This window comes from Eptesicus fuscus, chromosome 2, assembly GCF_027574615.1.
Source record: "Eptesicus fuscus isolate TK198812 chromosome 2, DD_ASM_mEF_20220401, whole genome shotgun sequence".
NCBI classification, from domain to species: domain Eukaryota; kingdom Metazoa; phylum Chordata; class Mammalia; order Chiroptera; family Vespertilionidae; genus Eptesicus; species Eptesicus fuscus.
In genome coordinates this window covers 5,243,107-5,269,563 of record NC_072474.1, presented here as the reverse complement: position 1 = coordinate 5,269,563, position 26,457 = coordinate 5,243,107, and the positions used below count along the sequence as shown (strand labels likewise).

The window sequence follows — 26,457 nt, the reverse complement described above, 5'->3', positions numbered from 1 at the left end:
AAAATTCATGCAAGAGTAGGCCTTTTTTCCCCTGGCTGCTGGCACTGGCTTCCCTCCGGCACTTGGAACCCTTGCTTCCCTCCTCCGGCTGCTGGCAGGCACCTGGGACCCGGGCTGGTTTCTCCCCAGCCCTGGCTTTGTAAGGAAGGACATCTGGAAAGATGTCTGGTCTAATTAGCATATTACCCTTTTATTATATATATACAGATATACACTGAGTGGCCAGATTATTATGATCTCTGAATACATAATAATCCGGCGACTCAGTGTATATATATATTAGAGGCCCGTTGCATGAATTCGTACATGCAGGGGTATTCCGGTCAGCCTGGCCAGGGGGAAGGGACATGGGTGGTTGGCTATCCTGCCTGCTGGTCGAACTCCTTGTCAAGGGACAATTTGCATATTAGCCTTTTATTACATAGGATATACACTGAGTGGCCAGATTATTATGCGTTCAGAGATCATAATAATCTGGCCACTCAGTATATATGTACTTTGTTGTTTCAACATAAAGATTTTGCACATATTTTGTTAAATTTATCCCTAAATGTTTCACATTGCTTGAGGATAATAAAAAATTTATGTTTTAAATTTCAATTTTCAGTTGTTTGTTGATAATATATAGAAATGAAATTGGATGTTGTATATTATCCTTGTATTCTGTGATTCAACTTACTAGTTATTATAACTTGTTATTTATTTGTTAGGCTTTCCTATATAGACAATCACATCACCTGATAATAAATAAAATTCTAGTATTTCTTCCCTTTCATTCCATATTTCTTTTTCTTTTCTCCTTGATTTCTTTTTTTTTTCTTCATATTTATGCTTTTGGCATTTACCAGGAATTCTAGTACTATGTGGAGGAACAGGTACTCTTGTACTATTATTTACCAAAAGTAGAAAAATATTCAATGTTTCCTCATTTTAACTTTAGGGGCTCTAACAATGTTATTTGTCAATGTAAGAATGTTTCATTATAGTGCTAGTTTGCTGAGAGTATTTTTTGACTAAGCGACTGGTGAAATTTATCAAAAACTTTTCCTGAATTTATTGGATGATCAATGTTTTTCTTTTTTGTTTGTTTGATATGGCAAAATACATAGTTTGTTTTTTTTAATGTTAATATAATCTTGTATCACTGATAGAAACCACATTTGATCATGACATATTAATAATCATTTTATATATTACTTGATTCATTTTTCTAAAATTTGTAAAAGACTCTTGTACATACGTTCATGACAGACACGGGATTCTAATATATTTAATGTCTCTGATTTTGGTACCAGAATAATGCTGGACTCATAAAATATATAGAAAAATGATCCTTCTTTTCTTGATGTCTGCAAGAGTTTGTGAAGAATATATTAGTGAAGCCATCTGGGGCCCAAATTTTCTCAGTGGGTATACTTTTAACTACAAATTGTATTTTTTAATCATATAGGCTATTTATAATATTTGTTTCTTCTTTAGTGAGTTTTAGTGTCATATATCATTCAAGAAGTTTGTTCATTTCATCTGAGTTACTGAATTTTTTGGCATTAAATTGTTCATAATTTTTACCTATTGACTTTTAATGTCTATCCTACCTAATAATAGACAAATATGCAAATTGACCATACCTCCGACATACCCACGAGCCATGCCCACAAGCCTCACCCACCATCCAATCAGAGCGAGCATGCAAATTAACCCAAACCAAGATGGCTACAGCCACAGAGAGCAAGGTTTCCTAGGTAACAGAGGAAGCCAAGCTTTCTGCCTGCCCTTGCCAGGCCTAAGCCTCCACTCAAGCTACAAAGTTTCTATTATAGAAGGTAAACAAATTCAAACAAATGGCAGCAGAATGGAGATTGAGAGAGCAGGCCAGGGTTGCCGCCGGCAACAGGGGAAGCAAAGCTTTCCGCACACCTTGGCCAGGCCCACCCGCTTAAGGCAAAAAAGTTTCAATTATAACCCCAACACAAATGGCTGCCAGCCTCGGAGGGAGCCCCAGGCTTGGCTCTGCTCCAGGCTACAAAGTTTCAATTGTAGAAGGAAAATAAATTCCAGATACCAGGGCCTCTGCTTGGGTTGCCAGGGGGCATGGCCGGCCAGCAAACCACCACAGGCCCCTCGCTCAGGCCGCCCCCATGCCCCAAGGGAACCCACACCTTATCTGGGACACCCTTCAGGGAAAACCAGCTGGCCCCCACCCCTGTACCAGGCCTCTATCCTATCTAATAAAAGGGTAATATACAGATTGATCATCACTGAAACACACAATATAGCTGCCCCCATGTGGTCAAAGATCCTGCCCCCATGTGGACACAAGATGGCCACCACAAGATGGCCAGCAGGAGAGGGCAGTTGGGAGGCACTCAGCCTGCAAGGGAGGGCAGTTGAGAAGGACCAGGCCTGCAAGGGAAGGCAGTTGGAGGTGATCAACCCTGCAGGAGAGGGCAGTTAGGGGTGAGCAGGCCGGCAGAGGAGGGAAGTTGGGGGCAAACAGGCTGGCAGCAGAGTGGTTAGGGGATGATCAGGCTGGCAGGCAGAAGCGGTTAGGGGCAATCAGGAAGGCAGGCAGGCAAGCAGTTGGGAGCCAGCAGTCCTGGATTGTGAGAGGGATGTCCGACTGCCCATTAAACAGGCAGTCGGACATCTTTGAGGGGTCCTATATTGGAGAGGGTACAGGTTGGGCTGAGGGACAACCCCCCTCCGTGTACGAATTTCGTGCACCGGGCCTCTAGTAGAATATAGTACTGTTCCTCTATTTTATTTTTTTCTAATTAAATTTTGGGTGTAATAATACAGCTTTTAGTTATATAATTCTATAATACACCATCTGTATATTGTATTGTTTATTCACCAGCACAAGTCAACTCTCCTTCCATCACCATTTATCTTTCTTTACCCTCTTCTACCTCAGCCCTCCAACCCCCTTCCCTATGACAGCTGACAGTCTGTTCTCTGTATCTATGAGTCTGTTTCTATTTTGTTTCTTAATTTATTTTTGTCATTAGATTCCACATATAAGCAAATTCATATGTTACTTGTCATTTTATGACTGGCTTATTTAACTTTGCGTAATACTCTCAAGGTCTATCCATGGAGTTGCAAAGGATATTTTTTTCTTCATTTTTACAACCAACTAGTATTCCATTGTGAACTTGTACCACAGCTTTTTTATCTATTCATCTACTGATGGACACAGGCTGCTTCCAAATCTTGACTATCCTACGTAATAAAGAACTAATATGCAAATGGTCATCATGCCCTCACGCCATCATGCCGTAACGGCTCAGACACTTAACACTGGGGAGAGAGGAATGGGGACCAGCCAGGCACAAATGAGCTCACAAGAGAGGAATGGGGACCAGCCAGGTTGTGGCCCAGAGAGGGACAATCCACCACCTGCAGTCCTGGGCACCAGCAGCTGTGCCTGCGCCTGTGGCCCAGCAAGGAAGAGGGACAAGCTGCACACCCCGTGGTCCTGAGTGCCAGCGGCTGGGGCTGCAGCCAGGAGAGGAACAAGCCAGTATCTTTGTAAGTATCTTTATCTGCTTTTGGAATTAGGATAATGATGGTCTCATAAAATGAGTTTTGGAGTCTTCTCTCCCCTTGAATTTTTTGGATTAGTTTGGGAAGAATAGGTGTTAATTCTTCCTTCAATGTTTCATAAAGTTTACTTGAGAAGCCATCTAGTCCCGGACTTTTGTTTGTTGGTAGTTATTTTTTATTACTGCTTCAATTTCACTACTTGCAATCTGTCTGTTCAGATTCTCTTATTCTTTTTCATCCTGGTTTGGAAAATCATTTTTGTAGCAATTTATCTCTTTTGTCCAGATTGCCTAATTTGTTGGCATATAGTTATTCATAATATTTTCTTACAATCCTTTGTATTTTTTTGGCTTCAGTTGTTACTTCCCATCTTTCATTTCTGAATTTACCTATTTGATTCCCCTCTCTTTTTTCCTTAATGAGTGTGGTTGAAGGCTTTTCAGTCATGCTTATCTTTTCAAAGAACCAGCTCTTGGTTCCATTGATCTTTTGAACTCTATTTTGTTTATTTCTGCTCAGATCCTTGTTATTTCTTTTTGTCTAACCATTTTGGTATTTGTTTGTTGTTGTTGTTTTTTAATATATTTTTTTATCAAATGCAGAGAGGAACGGAGAGGGAAAGAGAGATAGAAACAACAATGATGAGAGAGAATCATTGATTGGCTGCATTCTCCCTACTGGTGGTTGAGCCCACAACCAGGGCATGTGCCCTCAACTGGAATTGAACTTGGGAACCTTCAGTCCGCAGGCCAATGCTATATCCACTGAGCCAAACCAGCTAGGGCTGTTTGTTATTCTTTATAAGGTTTCTTCAAGTGTAAAGTTGGATTGTTTAGTTCTGATGCTTTTGTTTATTTCTTGAGATAGTCCTGTAATGCCATGAATTTCCCTCTTAGGACTGCTTTTGTCGTGCCCGTAGATCTGGAGTTATTGTGTTTTCATTTTATTTGTTTCAAGGTAATTTTTTATTTCTTCCTTGATCTTATTGTTAATCCATTCATTGTTTAGTAAGATGTTATTTAGCTTCCATGTCTTTGTGAGTTTTTCAAGTTTTTTTTTTTATTATTATTATTGAGATCTAGTTTCATACCATTATGGTCAGAGAAAATACTTGATATAATTTCAATCTTATTAAATTTATTGAGACTTGTTTTGTGTCCTAACATGTGGTTTACCCTAGAAAATGTTTCATGTACACTTAAAAAAAGAATATATATTCTGCTGTTTAGGGATGAAATGTTCTGAAAATATCAATTAAATCCATCTGATCTAGTCTGTCTGGAAGATCTGCCCATTGATGCCAGGGGGATGTTAAAATCCTCTACTATGACTTTATTACTTTCAATTTCTCTCTTTAAGTCAATGAAGAATTGCTTAACATGCCTTGGCCATTGTGGCTCAGTTGGTTGAAGAATTATCCTGTGCACCAGTCAGAGCACAAAACCATGTTGTGTGTTCAAACCCCAATCAGGGAAGGTATGCGAGGTGACTGATTGATGTTAATCTCCCATAGTGATATTTCTCTCTCTCCCTCTTTCTCTCTTTCTCCCTCCCTCCTCTCTCTAAAATAAATAAAAAAATACAACAACCCAGCATATCCTCAATTAGGATTTAAAAAGGATTTGTTTTACACATGTAGGTGCTCCTATGTTGGGTGCACAAATTTTACAAGGGTTATATCCTCTTGTTGGATGGCTCCCTTTATGGTTATGTAGTGGACATTATATTGATATTTTTATCATTATCTATTTTTCAACCAGTCTAGCTAAAAGTTTTTTAATTCCATTGTCTTTAAAAAGAACCATATTTGTGTATATGAATTTTTATTACATTTTCTACTATATTGTTCTCTTAGCTTTTTCCTTTATTATACTCTTCCCTCTACTTAAATGCAATTAATTTGATCTTCTTTCTTCAGTTTCTTGAGTCTAAGTTTTAGAAACTTAGCCATTGATTTGCAACTTTTCTTCTTTCCTTCCTAATTTATATATTTTTAGTGCTATACAATTTTCTCTAAATACTTACTTTATGTATCCCATAGTTTTTATATTATTGGTTTGTTTTTATATTAGTCAAAATGTTTACCATTTTTATTTAATTCTTTCCTATTATGCATAGATTATTTAAATGCATATAGTTTAATTTCCACATACTTATATATTTTGGGGATATTCTATTGATGATTCATATTTTAATTTAGTTCTCATTATAGAACATATTTTATTATTTCAATCCTTTTTACTTTAGTTTTTATGGCCTATAATATGATTGATTTTGATTAAGTGGAATGTTCTATAAAGTTTAGTTTAGTCAATTTGATTGATAATATTTTTCTTCTATAGTTTTATTTCTGCTTATTTGCTCTGTCAGTCATTGAGAAAAAGATGTATAATAATCAATTTAAAAAATAGTAATTTGTAATTTATAGATAATAACAATAGAAATTCAATTTAATGCTTAATCCATTAATTTTAAATTATTCTTGTAAATTGATAATTTACAAACTTCAGCAAAACTGATTTCCCCAAATCAGGCATGACTCAAATTATTTATATTCAGAGAAATTCAAAAAGAATATTGTAGAAAATTTGGAAAATTGCTATAGGTATCTTCTAAAACAACCATATATTCCTTCATTTTAGAGTAGCACAATATCAAATAGTTTTCTACTTTATTTACAGAATTATATACATGATAAAATTAAGCTCTTTTTAATTATTTTATGAGTAACTCTGCTAATGGAAACATAAGAAGGGTCCAGATCACCTAGGACAATATAGGCCATGTAAAGATCTGGAGTCTTATTCCCAATATAACAGGAAGCCATTATTGTGTTTGGAATGAAGAAGTGATATGTTATGATTTTTATTTTAGAACACAGACTAAGGGTGGAAACAAATTCCCTTATAGTGTAGTAGTAGAAGCAGTGTAGACAGTGTAAAGTGGTTGTATGCGTCATGATTTTGAAGGCATTTCTAAGAAATTCTACTGATGGGTTGAAGAGAATACAAGAAAAAGATACAAGTCAATGATGACTTTCTTAGTAAACATTAAAGACATCAAAATAGACAATGTATTTATTAGATTCTTATTTTTGGGTTAGAGATATATTTTTGAATCATCTGCATATGATGATTCATTTCTGGAGACATAGTAGGACAAGGAGATATCCTAGAGATTAAAAGTACATAGATAAAGAACAAGAAAAAAAAAAAAGTACATAGATCTGCCCTGGCCAGTGTTGCTCAGTGGTTAGGGTGTTAGCCAAAGGGTCATGGGTTCAATTCCGGGCGTGTACCTGGCTTGCGAGTTTGCTCCCCACCTCTGGTCAGGGTGCATGTGGGACAAAACCAGTCCATGTGTGTGTCTCACACTGATGTCTCTCCCCCCAGCTCTCTCTCTCTCTCTCACTCTCTCTCTCTTTCCCTCTTTCCTTCTCTCCCTCTGTCCCTCCCACTCTTTCTGAAAAGCAATGGAAAAAAATATCCTCAGGTGAGGATTAACAAGAACAAAAATGTATATAGATTTGAGAAAAGGATGGTGGGCTCTCACTTAGATGTTGGTGATGAGGTAGATTTATTAAAAGAGACTAAGAAGGGAAAGTCAGTCAAATGAGATGGAAAAGAAGGAGAATATAATGTCCCAGAAGCAAGTGAAAAATAGTTTTTTTTTTAAATGAGAGAAATGTACTTTGTGTTAAATGATGCTAATGTGTTAAGTATGATTAGTTCTGAGAATTAATGCATGTTTTTGTGGACAAGGAGTTCTTTTGTAACCTTTGGTAACCTTGGCAAGAGTGGGCTCATCAGAGGATGTATTAAAGTCTGATCAGGATGGAAAGTACAGAGACAGAACTGTAAATAACTCTTCATAAAAAATTCTCTAAAGTGTGGCACTTATGTAATGGTAGCTGAAGACAGTTGTCTAAATATTTCTGGTTGGCTTGCACAGCTGGCTTGAGAGCCCTCATCTTTGTGAAGAGTATTGTTAGCAGAGAGCAACAAAGCCATGTTGAGATGGAGGTATTTTAAAGTCCACTAGTCACACCTACTCGGTTGCAGCTTTTGTGCACAAGATTGAAACATTTGTGTCAGCGAAGTACAAGCATTTACATTTCATTAATATTTGAACTTATTTATGATGGTTAGAAAACTAATTTTAAAATCAAAACCACTGAGAATTTCTTTTAAATACTAATGCCAGTATTAGTATTTAAAACAAGTTGAAAACAAGTTTTGCATAATGTGATGTTTATCTGCATGGCCCATTAGGACTGTTTAACTTTGCTTTGCTTCATTGTAAGGAATAGGTACCACAAGCCACCTAAATTTTAGTTGTGAGATTTGTCTGGATCATGTGTTAGGCAGAAGTATATTAATAAACATGTTCTGCTCTCTTGACTCATTTGTTTTTTAGACATGCATTCAGCTTAAAAAACAGCTATTTGAGGATTGGAGCAGAAAAAATAAGGTTATCAAAAAATAGATGAAGAAGACAATTATTTTTCTTCCTAAACTTTTGCTTAAGGAAAAAATGTACTATATTCTCTCAAAAACGTTTAGAAACTTTAGTAACTACTGGTACTTTAAAAAGATTTAGAACCCCTTTAGGGTTTAGGCATACATGTGCATGTACACATGCCATCATAAGGGTGACATATTTTGTTCAAAAGAAGACTATAAAAAAGTACCATAGTATGAGTGCAAGTCAAGCAATCCTATATAATAAAAGGGTAATATGCAAATTGACCGAACAGCAGAATGACCAATCACTATGACATGCACTGAGCAGGCAGGCAGGCAGAGCAGTTAGGGGTGATCCAACAGGCAGGCAGACAGGCAAGCAATTAGGGGCAATCCAGCAGGCAGGCAGGCAAGCAAGCAGTTAGGAGCCAGCCATCCCGGATTGCGAGAGGGATGTCCAACTGCCGGACCTAAACCAGCAGTCGGACATCACCTGAGGGGTCCTGTATTGCAAGAGTGCGCAAGCCAGGCTGAGGGACTCCCCCGCCCCCGTGCACGAATATCATGCACTAGGCCTCTAGTACTATATAACTAAAGAGCTAAGCAAAGGAAGCGTGATAGCATTCCAGTGAAAATTAAAGGAGCAAGAAACAGAAGTGCTGCACTTGAGAATATATTTAGACTATTCAGGAATATAAAAAAATCTAATGGCATCTATGTGATATGTAAACTTTACTGAATTGTCATTGATTTCAGAATATTGTTCTATTATATTAGGTATTAATTGTTGTAAATGATGAAAAGGGTAAAATTAAATTAATATGGATGCTGCTCAAGGATGGAAATTCTACCAGGAAAATAAAACATTTTATTGTGTGTGTGTGTGTGTGTGTGTGTGTGTGTGTGTGTGCGCGCGCGCGCCTGTGCTGGGGTTCTTTTCCCAGCCTTACAAAGGGTTCAGCATTCTGGAGAAAGGGGCTGCACATAGATAATTAAAGAGTCTGGAGATAAAAGATAATTTTGAAAGGCATTGGGGGTCAGAGGATCTTCAGCTGAAGGAGCTAAAGACTCCTACCTTGACCAAGGACCCATGCTTTTATTCAACACAATTTGTCCTAAGGCAAGTTGGACATAATATAGACTTCAAAGGTTAAGGTATCAAAGGGTACAGAAGCATTATCAGTTTGGGGAATAGCCTACAGCTGTTCAGGTGTTTGGCCAACAGGAGGCAATAAAATGCCCTGAGCTGTCTGGCAGCAGACAATCCTACTCAGGTTTGGGGGAAGTGCCGTTTAGCTGTTCCAACAGGTAAACTACATATGTGGCTCACCCTTGTTGAGCCGCCCAAGCTTCACCAACCTTTTGGTGAAACTCTTGTAATTATTACACGCTGGAATTGGTTCCCGGCATGCCTGTGTATGATATTGATGTAATCTAGCACAGAAGCAAGATAAAGTAGTGACAAGACCTCTTCAAACATCTGTTAGAAGTATTATTTTGGGAAAAGCTGTCAGTTTTCTAACTGCACTCCTGATGTCTCTCACTGGGAATTTATTCTGTTTGAAGTATTGAGGAAGAAGGTGAAGTAAGAGTTCATCCCTAGTCCTTACTTTGAGTATCAAGAGAATGACTGAAAATAAACATATTTAGGGAGCATACTATATATTCTAGGCATTAGTATCAGGTCTGACCATAAGGAACTATGTTTATGGCATACATGACAGGAGGTTCAACAGGCAAGGCAGAGTCTAAGCAAGGTGTCCTTGTAGTCACAATGAATGATACTCAGCATTTGAGAAAGTCTTTCTGGATATGAAGATTGGAAGTCTGAGTTCTTGAGGATAAATAAGTTAAACATATGAATAGAGGTTAGAGGCATGAAAGCACAGCAGTTCAGCACTACCAGATGTAAAGTTAAAGGCCAAGGTAGATCAAGATGAGGTCTTTAAACTATGCTAACAAATTTATTTTACCTCATAAGAAGTGAAAATTCATTAAAGGCATTTAAGCAAAGGAATCATGTGGTCAATGCAGTAGAGTAGCTAATATGACCTATCTGAAACACTGCATTGACCACATGATTCCTTCCTCTCTGAAGTCAATAAAGATATGTTAAGAAAAAGACTAAATATATAAAAATCATCCAGTGCTTGGAGAGGTGCTGTCTCTTGGTTATGTAACATTGTTAAGAGAGAAAGAATATGTAACAAAATTCTGAAGATCACCTTTCCTCACATGTCATTGAATGGGATGTAATTGTATGCTCATAATCAAACTTGTTATTATTAAGATAAATAGAATGCCAATGATTACCATAAACAGGTCAGGACTTGGCCATAAATCTTGGTAAATAGCCACTCCTCTGTGAGTCATTGAGGTAAAGAGTGGAGCCTTAAACAAAATTGAGTTTCTGTCAGCAAGAAAGTATGGGGAAGTCTCTATTAGTATAGTCTTTCTATATCTATCTATCTGTCACCTTTATATCTATTTATCTATCTATCTATCATCTATCTATCTATCTATCTATCTATCATCTATCATCTATATATCATCTATCTATCTGTATCTACCTAGCATCTATCTATCTTAAAGTATTTTGTTTGCAGATGATCAAGTCAGTGAAAGTAATTAGGCCCATTTAATAGATAGCAGTGGTAAATTAGTGATCTTACTTGCCTGCCTCACATTTTTTACTAAGTCTAGCTACCATATGGCAGATAGTGACAAAAAGTCAGGCAAAGTCAGATGTTATCCAAGGTTTTAGGAAATTTTACTTTAGCAAAGTATCTCATGGAGAGAGATTTTTAGAAACAAAATCAATGCAAAAGAGATTAAGCCTTTCAAAAATTAAATTCTTTCAGTGCAACTGCAAATGATAAAGATGGAAGGAATTCAAACAATGATATTAGAAATAAAGTTATTAAATTGGTGCTGCATTAAAAGGATCTCTCTATAAAGTGTGAAAAAGTTTGAATTACAAGGGTTTGGGGGGCAGAAGAACTCTGGGAACCAGGGAACCTGAAGGTAAGTTCTTATCGCTATCCTCCCAGTAACAGTCTCTATACTGAGGCCTAATAGGAGTTAGAGACAAGTGGGGGCTCAAGGTCTGTGGGAGTCCTGTTGAGCAGCACTGGTAAGGGAACCTATGTTTCATGGGTTGAATAAATGCATCTCTCTCTCGTTTTGTATGTATCAGAACTCTATTGTGGTCTGAAGTCTCTCATCACCTACTCTTGCTCCATTCCCTTTTCTCCTTCACAGGAGTTTTCCCCAATACATCAGTTATATATCTAAGTCTGTTTTAGTGTCTTCTCTTTAGAGAATCCAAAAGAAAAACCCCCATTTTACATCATATTCAACAACATGCTTAGTTAAATTGAAGATAAAAATGTAAATAATAAAATTTGGCAATAATATCTGGATTCTATGTATACAATTTAGGTCTGGAGATTATATCTTCCATCAAAACAAAACACACACACACACACACACACACACACACACACACACACACGAACATTCACAGAAACTTCTAGACTAGTGTTTGACCATGAAATCCTACAAATGAACATCACAGCCAGTCAAGTTAATAGATAAAATCAAATGTCATATGCTCTTACAAATTCAACCATCATATGCTCTTACAAATGGAACAAACAACCTTTCTAATAAAAGTGCAATATGCAAATTAACCATCACTCCGCTATACCCACAAGCCACGCCCACAAGCTAATCAGGAGGGAGTATGCAAATTAACCCAACCAAGATGACTGCGGCCACAGAGAGAGCAGGAGGCTTGGGTTTCCTCGGCAATGGAGGAAGCCAAGCTTTCCACACACCCTGGCTGGCCCAGGCCTCCACTCAAGACTACAAAGTTTTAATTATAGAAGATAAATAATCCCAACAAAAATGGCTGCAGCCACAGAGCAAGCAGGAGGCTTGGCTCTGATCAAGGCTACAAAGTTTCAATTATAGAAGATAAATAAATCCCAGATACCAGGGCCTTCGCTTGGGTCGCTGGGGGCATGGCCGGCCTGTAAACCACCACAGGCCTCTCACCCAGGCTGCCCCATGCCCCAAGGGAACCCCCACCCATGATCTGGTACAACCTTCAGGGCAAACCAGCTGGCCCCCACCCTTGCACCAGGCCTCTATCCTATCTAATAAAAGAGTAATATGAAAATTGACCAACACTCCAACACACAAGATGGCTCCCCCCATGTGGTCAAAGATGGCTGCCCCCATGTGGACACAAGATGGCCAGCAGGGAAAGGCAGTTGGGAGGAACCAGGCCTACAAGGGAGGGAAGTTGGGGGTGACCGGGCCTGCAGGGGAGAGCAGTTGGGGGGGATCAGGCCTACAGGGGAGGACAGTTAGAGGCAAACAGGTTGGCAGGTGAGTGGTCAAGGGGTGATCAGGCTGGCAGGCAGAAGTGGTTAGGGCCAATCAGGAAGGCAGGCAGGCGAGCAGTTGGGAGCCAGCAGTCCTGTATTGTGAGAGGGATGTCGACATCCCTCGAGGGGTAACAGATTGGAGAGGGTGCAGGCTGTGCTGAGGGACACACACCCCCTTGCATGAATTTTGTGCACCGGGCCTCTAGTCTATATATATAAAAGCCTAAGCAACTGTTCAACTGGTAGCTATGATGCACACTGACCACCAGGGGGAAAACGCTCAATGCACAGGCATGGAAGCATGGAACAAACTGATGAATCTCAGAGGAAAGGGGAGGGGGATGACAGGAAGAGATTAACAAAAGATCTTATATGCATACTAGAGGCCTGGTGCATTGGTGGGGCCCCTCAGCCCGGCCTGTGGGGATAGAGCCGAATCCATGCACTGGGCCTCATATAAATTCGTAATTCATATAAATTACGAATCCGTGCACTGGGCCTCTAGTAATTTATATGTTTACAAATAATTAAATGCAAGCGACAAGCAATTATATTTGCTCATATATAATATATATCTATTTATCTACTTACTATCTATTTTCCAAATAAGAAATTAAAAATACCTACTGAGAACTGTAATGCATGAAACAACAGTAGTTAATTATTTTTCTCCTCAGCTTTATTAAATTATAATTGGCAAATAAAATTGTAATATATTTAAGATACACATGATGATCAGATATATGTGTACATTGTGAAATGATTACCAAATCAAGTTAGTACACACATTCATTATCTCATGAGTACGTTTTATTTTTTGTGAAAATGTTTGACCTAATCTCAGCAAATTTTAATATACAGTATATTATTGTTAACTATATCACCATGTTGTACATTAGATCTTCAGAACTTATCCATCTTGTAAGTTAAAGTTTGTAAGTTTGTGTTGTGTGTGTGTGTGCCAATCCTCATCTGAGGATATTGTTTCCCATTGATTTTTGAAAATGTATTTTTTATTGTTGATAGTATTACAGATATCACCCATTCCCCCCTCCCCTGTCTTTTCTCCCTCCTCCCAGCCCCTACCTATCCCCCAGGTCTTCACTGCCCTATTGCCCATGTCCATGGGCTATGCATATAAGTATGTAAGTTCTTTGGTTTATCTCTTGTCTCCCCAACCCCACATCGAGGTATGTCAGTCTGGTCTACGCCTCCCTGCTTTGGGTCTTATTTTGTTGGTCAATTCATTTTGTTCATTAGATTCCATAAAGAAGTGAGATTATGTAATATTTGTTTTTCTCAGTTTGGCTTATTTCACTGATCATAATATTTTCCAGGTCCATCCATGCTGCCCCATAGGGTAAGATATCCCTCTTTTTTTTTTTTTTTTTACAGCTGCATAGTATTCAATAGGGTAAATGTCCCACAGCTTTTTTTTATCCATTCATCTACTGATGGGCACTTGGGTTGTTTCCAAATCTTAGCTATTGTACATAATGCTGCTATGAAGATAGGGGTGCATATATTAGGTATTCTTTCTGATTGGTGTTTTGGGTTTTTTAGGATATATTCCCAGAAGTGGGATCATTATGTCAAATGGAAGTTCCATTTTTAATTTTTTGAGGAAACTCCATACTGTTTTCCATAGTGGCTGCACCAATTTGCATTCCCAGCAGCCGTGAACTAGGGTTCCCTTTTCTCCACATCCTCACCAGCACTTGTGATTTGTTGATTTTCTTTATGATAGCCATTCTGACAGGTATGAGGTGATATCTCATTGTGGTTTTAATTTGCATTTATCTGATGATTAGTGACTGAGCATTTTTCATGTTTCTCTTGGCCATTTTAAACTAAAATAACCTTTTATTATTACACTAGAGGCCCGGTGCCAGAAATTCGTGCATGGGTAGGGTCCCTAGGCCTGGCTGGCAATCAGGGCTGATCTGTGGGGTGACCAGCAGGGTAATCGGGGCTCCAGCTCTCACCTACCTTGGCCTGGCGCTGCCCGCTCACCTGTTCCACCATCCCGCCACGGTCCCACTCTCATCAGGACCCATCGGGGCTGGCAGTGCCTCCATTGCCTCCCACTCCCAGTGCTGTGTGGCCAATGCCAGCAATGTTTCGCTCCACCCCCTGGTGGTCAGCGCACGTCTAACTCCCAGTCAGTCAAACTCCTGCCCGTGGGGACAATTTGCATATTAGCCTTTTATTATATACGATACGCTTGTGTGCATGTGTATTATAACAAGAAAATACATGTAAAATGAGAAAATTAAAACATGCTTTATTATTCAAGATGATTACCATTCTGAATACCTTATTATAAATACTTCCTTCTCTTTTACTATGTACATATGTTAATTTTTTATTACCAAAATGAGATAATATAGTATATGCTCTTTTTTAAACTGCTTTTATTAAGTAATGATTTTTATTTCTTCTTGAAAATCTGTCTTAATATTTTAATAGTTTGTTGAAACCAATGTCTAACTAAGAACCACAAATTGTATCTTACTGGTTGATTTTTAGAGAGGGAGGAACAGAGAGGGAGAGAGAGACAAAAATATTGATGTGAGAGGGAAACATTGATCAGCTACCTACTGCATGTCCCCTTACAGTGATTGAACTGGCAATATTTCATGCATGGCATGACACCCAACTGAATGAGCCACACCAAGCAAGGCCCAAGTCTTTTCTAATCTAGTCTAGCAATTAGCACTGTCCCCTTTTATTATTTACATAAACAATTAATTTTTAAAAGTTAAATTAATTAAAAAGCATTTATTAATTTTATATGTATATAATTAATGTACTAATAGGAAGGAATAAGCACAGTGAAGAGAAACAAAACAAAATCATGAGGGAGTGTTTAATGAGCTGTTGGTTAAGATACGGTGATCAGGGCACTCCTAAAGAGACAGCACTTGAGCAGACACTTCAATTATATTAATGCCGTGAATTTTTAACAAATATTTGAGACTTTTTAGTTATAGGTTACTCATATTTTTATTTTTTCTAATCTTGCTTCAGAGGATATAACATGAGGATATTTGATCTGATCTCTTAATACCCATAACTAGTGTCATGAGGTACTAATTCTAAAAACAGATCTTAACACATATAAGAAGAAGGATAAATATTAGCCTCCTAGGACTAACCTATAGGAACAGTGGTTAAATTATTACTGATTTACTTTATGAGATCTCATTTCATGTCTTCAATAGGCTATTTGTATAAGTTTATGGCTAAAGAATTAAAATATACTATGTAAGAACTTTTCTATGGAAATGTGTAATCAAAAGAGTATTTTAAAATATAAAAAAGTTAAAGGTTTAAATCATAAAAAGCTAAAGGTTTTAAATCATAACTTTTTTATATGTAATGCCTCAATAGCTCTAGGAGCCAAAAAACCAAATTCTCTTTTACTTTGTTTTACAGCTTTCTCACAGAATTGGTCTTACACCTTGGAGTTAAAATGAACTGGTAGTTTCATTCTCAGTATCTGGTTGCCTTCAGCATCTTTTCCTGAAGAAACTGGATCAACTGAAATAAGGTTATTTTTTTTCTAAGAAGAATTGCCAGACCTTTCCTTAGTCCTAACCATTGTGACATCTATTTCCATTCAGAAAGTAAATGGAAGCCAGCCACCAGCCACTAGCTTTAAAGGCTGTATTAACATTTCCTACAGGCTATAGTGTCCAGTTCCCATAGAAATAAAGTTTGGATTTTTGAAGACAGGAGATAGATTTTAAACCCAGTGTGCTCTTTTACTAGTGAAAAATTGTGCGGATGGGTTTTCATGTTAGCAAAATAGGAGTGGTTGAATATTCTATCTGATGAGCGTCCCAAAGTGATCTGAAAGGTTATGGGGGAGAAATAAAACTTCCATAGAATTTGAGTAGAGGACTATGGATATATTAGTCTGTTAACAATGACATAAGAGGACCATGATGCTTCCTAAGAGGCCAGAAAAACATCAAAGCTTTCTGTTTATTGAATTTTGAAAGTTTTAATATACTTGGTCTGCAATTCATTATTTACTCTCTTGAGAAATTACAGAAATCTGGCATTTTAAAGCTTGACTTTAATAAGTAGAACTAAGAGTAGAAACATTTTCATCACTCCTATGATTGAAGTCAAACATTGAATATGTTGTCTCTATTTGATTGCTAAGTCTGACAGGTCAACATTAGAGAATGCACTTGCAAATTATTTCTATAATGTTTAGTCCTGGAGACTTAACATTGTCTTCTCATTTATATGTACCTTTATTTTAAAATAAATTCTTATTAAAATTTGTTATTAGAGGATCATATTAGCCTTTTTTAGCCTGTAGATTTAGAGAATAAGAGAAATAAATTATAAATATAAAAATTTCAGATTAATAGCATGAGAGTGAGAGTGATAATATCTCAAGACCTGAGCCTTTGACTATATACCCTGCTCTAAATTATTTCTCTGAGATATAAAATTCTAAGTTTATCCATGGTTCCTGTTGCTTTATTTTACAAAACTAGGGAAATTTCTGGCTGGATGCTTCCCAGAAGTTTTAACAACAAAAATATTTCCATTGCAATATTTTGTTTGTCTTGTTCTAATAGTCACTTTTTTCCTCTTAGAAACAAACAGCAGCCCAATTACTTTACTATATTTACTGACATCCTACATTTGTTATAAGCTGGAAACATGGCAGTCATTCAGTCATGAATATAAGTGATATTTTCTTTAATATTTGAGACTATGGAAAACAGGTAAAAATAATTCTTGTCAAATTAATGCAAGATTACAACATAAATGTTATCTGGTTAAATGTCCTATTCATAATTGGACTCATTCTAAACTTGATTTAAAGTAATGATGACTCCTATTGCATGTTTTCTTGAAACAAGCAATATGTTTATTGTTGAAATTTGAAATGTTAGGTGTCAACATTTATTTTTAATTATAATTTTCTAAAAGTATAATGCTAATCAAGGAAAATTCATAGTCTTATAGTATCACAAGACTTGATATTTAGGATGCCTTTTGCTATTCTAGGGATTTGATGATAATATGACCTCCATTTTGCTTCACGATGGTAATCCATTGCAAAACATTAGACTCTCAGAAAGGTTGAGGTACATATTGTAAGGATGTAGGTCTAGGATTTAGAAGTACTTTTTTACAGAGAAGCATAGGTGAGTGGCTTGTGGTTGCAACCTGCGTAACTCTTCTGTGTTTACAACTGGAGCTATTACAAAGTGTACCTCTTGTACTCATTGTGGGAAATACTGAAAGGTATTTCTCAAACCTCTTTTCTTAGTTAAAGTGCTTCTGGATCTTTTCCAAATAGTTAGTGCTTATTGAGTTTATGCAGACTGCTAAATGACAGATGATAATCAGTGCCAAGAGAAAGACAAAGCCAAGATCCAGGAGAAAAAGTGGAGATAGGTCCTTAAGTGACATTTTTCCTCATCACATTCTGTTAGATGAATCATAGTATTTTACACAAAGTCTTACATGAAATTATCTCTGTCTAGCTTATTGAAATTGCCTCCTGCCATCATTCCTCAGACACCCTAAAGTTTCTCACTTACTCACTTGCTCAACAAGTGTTTATGAGCATATAGAAATAATGCATGAGCATATATCATTGAACAGGGCAAATGCCTGTCCTAATGGCATTTATTTTCTAGTTTTGGGGGAGGGTGGGCCAGATATAAATTAACATATAAATTACTAAATAAGATAATTTCAGGTAGTAGTAAATGCTAATAAGAAAATAAATACAGGATAATTAAATAATGAATTCCTAGATTGAGGAATGGATGTGTGCCTTTCAAGGAGATGACCCATGATTGAAATCTGAAGAGTGGAAAAGAGACAGCCTTGAGATGTGTGAGCAGAATCTATGGAAAGAGTAAAAAAAGCAGAGAAGAAGTCCTGAGGTTGAAATAATGTTGCCACATCCACGAAATATGTATAAAAGAGGCTCATATGGCTTAAGTATAGGTGGGTCTAGAGAGTTTGAAAAGACATGTTATGTAGATACAGGTATATGGTGCATGGATGTTGGTATCAGCATTGTCTGAGAGCTTATTCTTGGTACCACTCAAGACCTACCGAATTAGAATCTGGGGCTGTTCCCAGGAATCTATGGTTTAACAAGCTTTCCCAGTGATTTGTATGCATCGTAAAGTTTGAATTAGCACTGGTATATGTACAATTCTAGGAGTGATTTTTTAGGTGATGGTATTGATTTGGGGTTTACTCTAATTTAAGTAAGCACTCTTTCCAGAGGCGTTATAGAAAGAACACTGTGTAACTTAAAAAAACAATGTGATTTCTGTAGAGAGGGAAGACGAAGAAGAAACACCAGTTTGAAGACAATTGCAGTATGGTAATTTAAAAATGATTTGGGCTTGGACTAGGTTGGGTTCAGTGATGAAAAAAAAAGATTATTTCTCTTGAAAATACTGGAGAACAATTAGATGTTAGATAAGAAAAATATTAAGAACACAAATGTTTAAATAGTTGTAGTTAATTGGATTATTTACTGAGTGAGATAAAAATAATTAGAAGATGAACATGTTTGGTAAAAAATAAAAAAGCAGATAATCAAGAGTTCAATTATGAGCCAGTTAATTTTGAGATGATTATTATAGTATCTGATAGTATCTGAGATATATGAAGAATGATTACAACTCAATAAAAAGAACCCAACAGCCAACCTGATTTTTAAAAGGGCAGAAGATCTGAATAGATGTTACACCAAAGAATTTACATACATGGCAAAGATACATAGGAAAAGAAGCTCCAAATCCTTAGTAACTAGGTAAATGTAAAGCAAAATGATATGTCATTACTGACCCACTAAAATGTCTTTTTATGATTGCAATGCTAAGTTTTGGTAAGGATATGGAGCAAATGAAATTCTCATAGATTTTTACTGTGAATGCAAAACTTCTAAAGAGGAAGATGAAATTGTCTTCAAAGGAAGAAATGGTGAAAATCACATCAGGTTTTAGAAGAATTTTAATTAATTCTTTTAATATTGAGTCAAAATTATTTAAATAAAACTTTAATATATTTAGCTAAATGGCCAGTTACAAGTGGTGACCATGAAACACACAGTCTATTTTTTTAACACACAGGGATTCAGAATATCTAGTATGTACAGTCCTTCTTGGGAAAAGATAATTATTTCAGATACCCCTTGACTTATAATTAGGTTATGTCCCAATAAACCCATTGTAAATTGAAAATAGCCTAAGTAAAAAGTGCATTTAATCCACCTAACCTACTGAGCATCATACCTTACCCTAGCCCACCTTAAATGTGCTCAAAACACTTACATTAGCCTACAGTTGGCAAAGTTATCTAACATACCAAGTGTACCAGTTAATAATGGAGATTTTGTAATAAAAGAAAACACGATAATTTCAAGAGAAACATCAAAAGTGCTTTATTCAAAGTAATGTCCATCACTAGCTACACATTTTCCCCATCTTTCAGGTAATTTGTGGATACCATCCCAATAGAACTTTTCTTGTTTTGAGGCAAACCATTCAGCGACCCAATTTTCCACTTCTTTGTATGTTTTGAATTGCTGCTCAGAAAGTGTGTGTGCCATCGATCAGAACAAGTGGTAATCTGAAGGAGCAAGGTCTGGTGAATACAGCGGGTGGGTTAATATTTCCCAGGCAAGATCTTTTAACGTGTCTTTAACTGGTTTTGAATTGTGTGGTGGTGCGTTATCATGAAGCAAAATTACTTTGCCGTGTCTTCTAGCTCATTCTGGTCTTTTCACAATCAAAGTGTGGTTCAAATTGATTATTTGTTATTGGTAGCAATCAGTATTAATGGTTTCACCTGGTTTTAGAAGCTCATAATACACCACACCTTCCTGATCCTACCAAACGCAGAGCATTGTCTTCTTTCTGAAGCAATTTGGCCTTGCAGTAGATGTTGATGGTTGACCTGGATCAACCCATGATTTTGTGCATTTGGAATTCTCAAAATAAATCCACTTTTCATCGCCAGTCACAATTCGATACAAAAAAGACTTTTTTTTGTGCCATTGAAGCAACATTTTACTGATGACTTTTCAGTTTTCCATTTGTCTTTCATTCAGTTGATGTGGCACCCATTTTCCTTCCTTTAAAATCTTTCCCATTGCTTGTAAATGATTGGAAATTGTTTGCTGAGCAATGTTTAATCTTTCTGCAAGTTGTTTTTGAGTTTGACACGCATCTTCATCCAATAATGCTTGTAATTGTTGGTCTTCAAACTTTTTCGGTTGACCTGGATGTTCTTTGTCTTTCACATCGAAATCATCACTTTTAAAGTGTTTAAACCAGCGTTCACAAGTATCTTGAAATGGAGCATGTTCACCATAAGCTTCCTGAAGTATTCAGCAGCATTTTTCTTCAAAATAAAGTAATGAATTAAAACTTCCCGCAAATGCTCTTTTTTGGCACAAAATTCGACATTTTTAAGTGTAAAAATATCTATGATGTTAACACCTTCAGCGAATTTGACATATGAAGTTTTGAAGCTTGCTGTCAATACAACAAAATAGCATACATATCAAATTGCATATATATAAACATATGTGTAACTCTATCTATTGAAAAAAATCTGCATTATTAACCGGAACACCTGGTAAAGCCTGTATTGAATGTCTCACCTAATTTATTGAATACAACATCCAAACAAAAAAAAAATGCTGGCAACAGAGTACACTGTGGAGTATGGGTTGTTTGCCCTCACAATTTCGGGGCTGACTGGGAGCTGCACCTCCTGCCAATGCCCAACATCAAGAGAGAGTACCTTACCCACATATCACTATCCCAGGAAATAAACAAAATTCAAAATTTGAAGTACCATTTCTACTGAATGTGTATCACTCTTGCACTGTGATAAAGTAAAAAACAAAATTGTAAGTTGAATCATCCTTAAGTTGAAGACTATGTATCTGTAGTTTAGCAAAACAACAAGTAAAAGGATTACAAAACAGAGGAAGGTGAGGGGTCTAAGAATGACTAAGATTAGAAATCAAATAAAATCCTATGGTGACAGACATGATACAGACTGGGATAAAATTAGTACGGACATCAGAAGGGCTCCAGAAGACTATCCTAAGGAAGAAAATGAATAGTGTCATCAAAAACCTCTGTTGTATTAGGATGGAGGTTGTACACAAAGAGGGGTGGAGGAAAGCAAGTACTATTGTCCATTATGATTGAGAAAAATGAACAAGCTTGGGCCTAAAACCTAGAAAAATGAGATATGTGGTATTTATCAGCAACATATTTTTTTCCTTGATGATAATCAATAAATTAAATATTAATTTAAAGAATAATGATCCTATATTGCCCTTCCTACCATTTCCTCCTTCCATTTTCTAGTAATGGTCGCCTTGAGTAGCACATACTTAATGATATAAAATAATATCCAGGTGTCTAATCACAGTATTTAATTTCATAGGAGATAATATATAATAGCAATGTTTGAAAATGAATGAAAACTAGAGAAAACTAGGAAGTCAATTATCTCTATAATAAAGAGCCAGGGTGTAACACCTTTATGACCAAAGCTCAACCAGACCAGAAATCAGTGCTGGGTTGCCATGGCAACCCAAGGCTGACTGATTCCACTGCAGGCCTGGTGCCCCAGCACTGACTGCTGAGGGGGCTGCTAATCAGGGCCAGAGAGAGGCCTGAAGAGAGAAGCAGAGACTGATCCATTGCCTCTGTGGCAGCTTTTGATCAGCAGTTGCCTCTCTCTTTCTCTCCCAGTCTGGCCAACAGCCATGCCTCCATTTCTCTCCAGGACTCCTCCTAGGTTGCTGATCAGCCCCGCCTTTCTGATCAGGCCCCATTGATAGGCTCAGAGACGCTGACTGGCATAGAAACTGACCAATTAGAACCAAATCTGGGTGAAGTGTGAGGAACCAATGGCTGCCTAGGAGGTGGAGCTTTTGACGCTGACTGGCATAGAAATTGACCAATCAGAACCAAATCTGAGGGCTTAGAGGTGTTTCTGTCCAGGGAGAGTGGTAGATTCTGAGGCCAGCTCCAGCAATGGCCTTCGCAAATCTACAAAAAGTGCTCATCAGTGACAGCCTGGACCCTTGCTGTGGAAGATCCTGCAAGATGGAGGGCTGCAGGTGGTGGAGAAGCAGAACCTGAGCAAAGAGGAGCTGATAGCCGAGCTGCAGGACTGCAAAGGCCTTCTCCTCTGCTCGGCCACCAAGGAGAAAGGTGGCCATCCACCATCAACGCATCACAGAAGTTCCAGGTGGTGGGCAGGGCTGGCACCAGCATGGACAACGTGAATCTGGAGGCCGCCATGAGGAAGGGCATCCTGGTCATGAACACTCCCAATGGGAACAGTCTTAGTGCTGCGGAGCTCAGTGGTGGGATGATCATGTGTCTGGCCAGGCAGATTCCCCAGGCAACAGCTTCAATGAAGGATGGCAAATGGGACCGAAAGAAGTTCATGGGAACCGAGTTGAATGGAAAGACCCTGGGAATTCTTGGCCTGGGGAGGATCGGGAGAGAGGTGGCTGTCCAGATGCAGTCCTTCGAGATGAAGACTGTACGGTACGACCCCATAATCTCACAAGAAGTCTTGGCCTCCTTCAGCATTCAGCAGCTGTCCCTGGAGGAGATCTGGCCCCTCTGTGACTTCATCACTGTGCACACCCCTCTCCTGCCCTCCACGACAGGCCTGCTGAACGACAGCACCTTCACCCTGTGCAAGAAGGGTGTGCGCCTGTGGAGGGATCGTGGATGAGGGCGCCCTGCTCCGGGCCCTGCAGTTGGGGCAGTGCGCGGGAGCAGCGCCGGATGTGTTCATGGAGGAGCCACCTCGAGACCGTGCCTTGGTAGACCACAAGAACGTGATCAGCTGCCCCCACCTGGGTGCCAGCACCAAGGAGGCCCAGAGCTGCTGCGGGGAGGAGATCGCTGTCCAGTCCGTGGACATGGTGAAGGGGATAGCCCTTGCAGGGGTTGTGAATGCCCAGGCCCTTACCAGCGCCTTCTCTCCACACACCAAACCTTGGATCAGTCTGGCAGAAGCTCTGGGGACTCTGATGCGAGCCTGGGCAGGGTCCCCCAAAGGGACCATCCAGGTGGTAAAGCAGGGCTTATCCTTGAAGAATGCCAGGAACTGCCTGAGCCCTGCAGTCATTGTCAGCCTCCTCAAAGACGCTTCTAATCATGTGGATGTGAACTTGGTGAATGCCAAGCTGCTGGTGAAGGAGGCTGGCCTCAATGTAACCACTTCCCATAACCCCACTGTGCCAGGAGAGCAAGGATGAAGGGAAGGCCTCCTGAGCGTGGCCCTGGCAGGTGCCCTCTACCAGGCTGTGGGCTTTGTCCAGGACACCACACCTGTGCTGCAGGCACTCAATGGAGCTGCCTTCAGACCAGAAGTGCCTCTGTTCCGGGCTCAGCCCTCCAACCCTGCCATGCTGCCTACCATGATTGGGCTCCTGGCAGAGGTAGGTGTGCAGCTGCTGTCCTACCAGACCTCAGTGGTGTCCGATGGGGAGACCTGGCATGTCATGGGCATCTCCTCCCTGCTGCCCAGCCTGGACGCCTGGAAGCAGCATGTGACAGAGGCCTTTCAGTTTCATCTCTGACCTTGGGACTCACCAGGACCAGCCTTGGGGGCTTTGTGATCAACATTGACAGGTCACGTTCCAAGGGATGACACCACTTATGTGGTCTTACCCCTGTAATAACCACTTAATAAACAGCCCACCCTTGCAAAAAAAAAAAAAAAAAAAAAATCTGGGTCAACTGTGAGGACCCAATGGCTGCCTAGGAGGAGAAGCTTTTGATGCTGACTGGCATAGAAACCAACCAATCAGAACCAAATTGGCCGGCAGAGGAGAGCCGTTGGGGGTGAGATCAGGTCGGCAGGGGAGGGAAGTGGGGGGTGAGATCAAGCCAGCAGGGGAGGGCAGTTAGGCACGAGATCAGGCAGGCAGAAGCAGTTGGGGGCGAGATCAGGCTGGCAGGGGAGAGCAGTTGGGGGTGAGATCAGGCCAGCAGGGGAAGGCAGTTAGGGGCAATCAGGCAGGCAGTCAGGTGAGCAGTTAGGAGCCAGTGGTCCCAGATTGCGAGAGGGATGTCCAACTGCTGGTTTAGGCCCGATCAGGCATAAACCGGCAGTCGGACATCCCCCAAGGGGTGCCCAATTAGAGAAGGTGCAGGCTGGGCTGAGAGAACCCCCCTCCATGCACGAATTTTGTGCACCGCACCAATAGTTTATATTATAAAAGGCCAGTGGCCGTAAAACCGTAATGCCGTAATGACCAAACGATTGGTCACCAGGAGGTGCATTGATGGGTCTCGCAGTGCAGCAGGTCTGGGGTCCCATGGCAGTGCAGCGGGTCTGGGGTCCCATGGCAGTGCGGCGGGTCTGGGGTCCTGCGGCGGTGTGGCGGGTCTGGGTCTCACACGATATCATTCACTGGGCCTTTAGTTATTATATAATAGAATACAAATTCTATAGTATATAGTCATAACATGGGAATAAAGATATTAATCAGGGCTTAGAGAAGCAGTAAGTCACATACACATGCAGGTGTGTGTGTGTATACATTATGTACATAATATAAATGATTTTCAAGGAACTGGCTAAGAAAGGCAAAAGTCTAGAGGGCAGGACATAGAAGAAGGAAGATCTTAACAGTCTGAAACCTTATGAGCATGAATTCAAGTTTAGAATCTCTTTAGTGAATGGTAGTCAGACAGGGCCTTATCTGTACCTAGCATAAGATAACTATTGCAGTATCATTGAATTATATTTTCCATATTTGATTAATTAGAAAAAAATACATAGTTTTGTGACAGTTTTTGAAAGTAAAACACCCAGTTAAATATCAAGTCATTTGAATGATTCTTTTTAAAAAGATTTTTATTTTAGAATCTATGTACTATATCTCTTATCTCTGTAATTTAAAGCAGAGAAAGAGGTGGTTAAGTGATAGAAACTACCAGTACAATTACTGATACTGAAAAATAAGCACCATAAAAGTGTAGAAATGTAATTTTTCTCTTGGAACATCTCCTTCGCACTATTCACTCCTAATCCACCTCAAGTTGTAATGAATAGAATAATAAGCACCATTAGAATAATTCACTATTCATCAAGAATAATAAACCACTTAGTATAACAAGGCTAAAATAATAAGCCAATGCTTAAATCATGAATAAGGAAAGGGAGAGTGTCAGAGGATTTGAGATTATTGCTATTGTGAGATACTAAATCCCTTGATGTATTGAATTCCGTATTAACCTACTCACCAACACACCCTGCTCAAAATTGCTCAATGTGGTTTGTAGACCACCTGTATCAGACTCACCTAGAGCCGTGGTTGGCAAACTGCGGCTTGCGAGCCACATGCAGCTCTTTGGCCCCTTGAGTGTGGCTCTTCCACAAAATACCACGGCCTGGGCAAGTCTATTTTGAAGAAGTGGCATTAGAAGTTTAAGTTTAAAAAATTTGGCTCTCAAAAGAAATTTCAATCATTGTACTGTTGATATTTGGCTCTGTTGACTAATGAGTTTGCCGACCACTGATAGAGTGCTTGTTAAGACAGTCAGAGAGAGGAGATTCCCAAGGCTCTAATTTAACTGGAATGATTCTTACTTAATGATTCTTATATATCAATCTCCTATTTCATCTCAATGACATTTGTTTCTGCTGGCCTTTCCACCTAGAATGAGCTGGATTTCTAACTTCTTATGTTAAAAATCTGCTCATCCTTTAAGGCTCAGCTCAATAGCTGATTTCTTCTCTACCCTTCTTGCATCCAATTCCCCACCCACTTACCCACCCTGGCAAACGTGGAAGTAGAATTCAGAGAATGTTAGCAACAAGAGAGCTTAAATATTACTTAGACCAATTCTTTGTTTTACAGATGAGGAATATAGAAGAGAGAATCTTCACTTAAAAGAAAATCTTCCTTTCCAAAGAAGTAACACTCAAGTTGCTTTTAACAAAGTAATTAAATGCATTTATATAAGAGAGTGATTTAAGTTACTATAATAAAT

The 26,457-nt window shown here is 38.8% G+C and overlaps 1 pseudogene; it reads left to right on the top strand.

Moving 5' to 3' along the window:
- The first annotated feature begins 22,467 nt into the window (after positions 1–22,467).
- On the top strand, positions 22,468–24,035 carry LOC129151052 (D-3-phosphoglycerate dehydrogenase-like; annotated as a pseudogene).
- Positions 24,036–26,457: the final 2,422 nt, after the last annotated feature.